A 6,000-nucleotide genomic window follows, 5' to 3' on the forward strand; every position below is an offset into this window, starting at 1 on the left:
ATCACTTACATGAAGTATTTCAGCCTAAACACGAGTCTCTCCGTCACTCTGCTCTGCTGTAACCCGAGGAGAAAATTTTCCTTGTGGGATACAAGTGTTATCCAATGAGGGGAGAGAACGGCATGAAGGGCTGTGTGTGCAGCCAAGGGATGCGCGTGAATGTGGTGACGTAGCACGAGGACCAATTGATGCCTGACAAGGGCGGGGGCTGCTAACTCATGGTGCGTTCAAGGAAACTCGTACTTTGTGTTTTTCCTTCCTGTGAAGTCATACCAGTTCGATCTGGTACGAGTTCACGGGTCGGAAGTTACGAGTGGCCGTTATAGGGAACTTTCACAGACAACAGGACGGTAAAAACACGAGCTACGGGTTACCTGGAACGCTACCAAGTCGTAGTTGTGACTTGAAGCTGTAACTTACGGTTTCAAAAGCCTGCCTTGAACACAGCATTAGCCGAAACGGCCGTGCCGCTGTTATCTGCTTTAATATGATTATGATTAGATGGACATGTCACTTTCCAGTTGGAAAAGAAAGAATAAATTAATTAATAAAACTTGCTAGTCTGTCCTGAAGAGGACCAAAGTCCTTCCTCCATTTGTCTCCTGGGCAAGCATACACGTGGTCATGAAGGCATTCCACCTCAGTCAGTCCTTGATCTGATAAAAATATATGACTGTGTTACAAATAATAGGAATGTTAAATATAAGTCCTCTGGACAACATTTGAACAGGTTAAGAGGCTTACTTTCCAAACGGTGGTACGGCCTCAGCCGTGACACGTTTAGCTGCTGCCGTTTCCCATTGCCTTTCACTATAGTGGCCACACCTTTTGTGGAGATGCTGGAGACAGTGAAGGGTCCTTGGTGATGGCACGAAAGTGTGTCCTTCCGACACCGTTTGTTGGACATGTCCGATATCAAGACATGATCCCCAGCATTGATTGAGCACACACGCACAGACTTTCTCTTATGAGACACGTGGGACTTTTGTTGTTTTTTCTGTGCGCTGTCAATGTTGCTTAGGACCTACAAATACAGAGTAAATTAAAATTCTCTCACATTATACATCCAATGTCTGTTGTATTGAAAAGGCACTGACCTTGTCATTCAATGCCTTCATTTGTTCCACTATGGTGTAAACGTCCTCCTCTGGATCACCAACCTCAAATGCATCACCCATAGGACAGGCATTCATAACCTCTGGCAAGTGAGGATGCCGGTGAAACATTAGGAAGTACGGGGTATGTCTTGTGGAAGCCTGGGTTCAAATAAGTTCAGCATTACATGGCCACCAGAAAAAAAAAATTGATGACAAAATAAGAGGAAAACCCACCTGCAAAGCAGTGTTTATTCCGTACACGATTGCAGGAAGGTGGATGTCCCAATCGTCATGGTTGTCATTCACATACTTCCTTAAAGCCCTTTTTATATTCTGATTAGTTCTTTCGTCCTTAGGGGGGCTTTCACACCTACCTCGTTTGGTCCGGACTTTCGGACTTTCCAGATAGTTCGGATCAAATTGACAGGTGTGAAAGCTCCCCCGGACCACGGTCCGGACTTAAGACCGAGTCTTTGGTCCAGCCTCAGAAGGTAGTCTCGGTCCGGACTATCCTGGACCAAGGTCCGCTGCTGCGTAGTGTGAAAGCATTTTTTTGGAAGGTTCGAACTATCAGACCAAATACAGGAAATAACGTCAGATGCGCTCATGCCGAAAAAAGTAAATAAACAGAAAAAAAGGAAAGAGGAGCCGCGGCAACCGGCGGCAACACTTGGGGAGAGGAGGAGATCATATTATATCCAGATTTGGTCAGAGGGATGGGTGTGTCAGTGTAGGCTACACTTGTAAACGTTTACACGGAATTAAACAGTAGAGTGTTTAATATAAATCCCCAAACGATACATGCAAGCCTATTTTTTTATATAATGACCCGAATATATATTTTTTCCGCCGAAAAAAGTCTGAAAAAGACGGATCAGCGGGTGACACCAAACAACGTCTGCCCCAGCAGGTCAGAACTTTTATTTCTCTCACACTCACACACAAGTGACCTGGAGAGATGCAGCCGCATCTGACAGGAGGATCGCGCGTGTGTGCGCATAGCGTGTGTGTGTTCCCCTCCACTACAGAAAACAGCTGATCGCTGATCGCTGCCACTCTGATCAATGAGAGCACAACCCTCTTTTTTTCTCTCCTTTCATCAGCTCTAAACTCACTCTTCTGCACCGCGATTACAAACCACAGCGTGCTTTCCAGCAGTAGGCTATATTTTTTCTTTTTTTTTTTTACACATATTTTTATTTTATTTTTTTCAGAGCACTTTCTATGCGCTAACGTCAGACGCACGCTCATCCGTCATGACGTCGGTAGATCCTTTAGTCCGCTGTCATAATAGCAGTGTGAAAGCGAACTTTACTGGACTATATGGAAACAATGTAACAAAAAAAAAATTTAAGTCCGGACCTTGGTCCGTACTAGCCTGGCTCTCGTCAGACCCTTGTAGTTCCGCAAAGCTGCGCCAGAGGCGCTACGCTCAGCTCCGCACAAGGGTCTGGACTCGAGGCCAATGCAAACTTCTTCCCCGGAGCAAAAAATAATGAACCAATCAGGATCGCCGGGCGGGACTTTCTGAGGTGTGACGTAGCGCTGAAGCGACTGTTCGAGTCAAACAACAATGGCGGCTCGCAGTGAGGAGTCGTGCGTTGGCATTGATTCTGCTATTTCAACTGTTTTGTCGAATCTATCGAATATTAATTATTTGAAAGATGAACAGAGAACGGCTTTGAAGGCATTTATTGGTGGCAAGGATGTTTTCGCTCTTCTTCCGACCGGGTTTGGCAAGAGCTTGATTTACCAAATCGCTCCACTGGTGGTGAAGGAAATGGGACGAGTGCAGAACCCAATCGTTATAATCGTCTCCCCGCTGATTGCTTTGGTAGAGGATCAGATCCGAGAGGTCGGATTATTGGGGGTAACAGGCATGCAGCTGGGAGGAAGAAACGATAACGAAATCCTTCAAGGACGTTGCCAGCTCGTATTCGGTAGTCCCGAGTCGTGGCTAACAGACAAATGGCGGACTATGCTCACTTCGGAGGTGTACCAGAATAACCTAGTGGGAATCGTAGTCGACGAGGTTCACGTCACGTATAAATGGTAAGTTAAAAACCGCACAGTTGTCGTATTTAACGTATCTAACGTATATTTTTTATGAAACAATGTTAACTGACATAGCACAGTCATTTGTGTCTTAGCGTTAGTATTTGAGAATTTTGGACATGTTGTCTCATTTCCAATCACCCCATCTGCTAGCCTAGTGGAGACCATTGTCAAGACATCACATCTCTTATTGCCTAGTTTGCTCATGCTAAAGCTAGTGATAACCCACAGAAGTATAAAGACCAAAAAACTAATCCAACCTCGTATCTGCTGTAACGTTATGTTAACGTAGAACAACCTAGAGTTACTCGTAGTGTAACCTAACGTTACTTTTCTCTCAATCAGGGGCGAAGGTGCAAAAGGAGCTCCAGCTTTCAGAGAGAGCTTTGCTCGGCTGGGAGAACTCAGATCCATTGTTAAAGAAGGTGAGTTAGTCTTGTAAATCTGTACAAAGATTGTTATTAGGGGCCAATCAGAGTGTCTGCCCTAGGTTATTGTGGACCCCTTTTGATATTATGCATGTTTTGTGTTTCAGGCACGCCTGTCATGGCTTTGACAGCATCTGCTGATATAATCAACAGAGGCCGGGTGATCAAGCTGCTGCATATGGAGAAGGCAACTCAAGTGACTGTGAGCCCAAACCGAAGCAACATCAGGCTTGGGCTAAAGCACATACCAAGTCATGACCTGGACTGCATGGATTGGGTGGTGACGGAGATCAGAGAGAAGAAACTGTTGCTGTCTCCCATCATCATTTACTGTACATCACTCAAGGCAGTCGGAAGAGTGTTCTGCCGTCTCAAAGCTGAACTTGGAGAAGATGCGTGGGTGAACAGAGACCCTGAGCACAAGGCTGAGAACCTGCTAATAGGAATGTTCCACAGCAAGACACTGCCACAATACAAAAAGAGAGTGCTGGCATCCTTTACGGGTGAGGGTAGCTGCAGGGTTGTTGTAGCTACAACTGCGCTGGGAATGGGCCTAAATTTTCCTAATGTCTCACATGTTGTTATGTACGGGGCACCAGAGGATGTAGAAGCAATAGTGCAACAGGTTGGGCGGGCTGGGAGAAACGCTTTACCTTCACATGCAGTTTTGTATGCTATCCAAAAATCACCAAGGATGGATAAAACAGTTAAGGCAGTAATTCATGCAGGGACACATGGCTGTTTTAGAAAAGCCCTCTTCAGCCACTTTGAAGAGCAAACATCAAGCTTGGAGCCAGGTCATCTCTGTTGCACCTACTGTCACTACAGGTGTTCATGTTCATCTGATGTCTGTGCAGAGCCTACTCCAAAATATGAATCTGTTGAACCAAATGTGTGCACTACTCCAAACAGATCTAGAGACGTGACTGAAGAAGACAAGAATGTCATCCGGGCCTGCTTACAGCAGTACAGACGCACTTTAGTTCCTGACATGCCACTTGTCACTAACAAGACTGTCTGCACTGGGTTTGGGACTGAACTTATCGAATCAGCAGTCAAACACAGTCCCTACATCTTTGAGTTGGGTTATATAACAAACAACCTTCCTGTATTTACAGTACGCCATGCACAGGAAATTCTCCTAGTCATCAGTGAGGTTTTTGGTGATTTTGAATACAGAGAGCCTACTTCACCCGAGGAGAGCTTCACAGAGCCTGACATTGATTTCACAGGTTATTTTGATGAGGAAGATGAGGACTTTGAAAATGTATCACAACATAGTAGTGGTTCAGAGTCAATTTAGCTTTCCATGGCAGGCTTGCCTTGGCTATCCAGGATATTGGATGCTGTTGTATTGATGTCTTTGAATGTCTGACACTGTAAACTATGTAAATAAAAAATTGTAAATAATGTTGAATAATGATGCAAATTACAATAAAATTTCAATTTAGCAGAAAGCCTGGGTATTCTTTCATCTTACAAATGAGAAACTTGAAGCTGGAAATAAAGTTGAAAGAATTTACTGTTTAAATATTAACAAATTTAAATCACACTTAATTTAACAGTTATGGTTATTAACAAAAATCAGAACATACAAAACATACATACTGTTATATACAAAGGTATCATTCTTGACACATTTCAAAGGGTGATCTTGCCACTCCTTCAGTTTAGACTTCACCCTTCCCCTTAAATATTTCCAAATTTAAATCAAACTTAATTTAACAGTTACATACAAAAACATACATACTGTTATTTACAACATTCACAAAGGCATCATTCTTGACCCGTTTCAAATAGGGTGATCTTGCCACTCCTTCAGTTTAGACTTCACCCATCCCCTCAGGTTAGTACTTTTCAGTTTTGTCAGAAGATCTCTGTTAAATTGGGGAAATGCTGAGAACTCTCTGCCTGGGTGGTCTTTAAACAGCTCAGCCTCTCTAAAAACATTCACCAGAACTAGAATGTCCTCAGTCTGGCGAGCAGCATGGTGCACGCCAGTGGACTTTGACACCTGTAGTTGTCTGTCTGTGGTCTCCATCAGTTTTTTCAGGACCCCAATGGACTTGCTGACCCTGTCTGCATTTTGTTCCGTAAGGTTTGGACCACTGCGTCTGAAAAAGGACTTAAGGAAATTGTTTAGATGCTCCAGATGCAGATCTAAGGAAATGTTCCTTCCCTTTCCTCCCGTCCCATTCCAAAACCTATTCCAGGTCAGTCTGTGTGCTAGGCGAGGGGAAAGTGTGAAATTGACCTGCAAGGTAAGGAGGAGTGTACTATAGGCATACTGGGTATGCCCATAGGCCTTGTAGAACATCAGCGCTACAGTATATAGTTGCATCAGCCTCTCTCCGTCTCCCTCCTTAACTGCATCCTGCAGGTCTGCCAAGAAGAAACCAAAACCTAGCCTGGCCTCTGTA

This window comes from Trachurus japonicus, chromosome 13 (genome assembly GCF_045865225.1).
Source record: "Trachurus japonicus isolate A0001 chromosome 13, Traja_1.0".
NCBI lineage: Eukaryota > Metazoa > Chordata > Actinopteri > Carangiformes > Carangidae > Trachurus > Trachurus japonicus.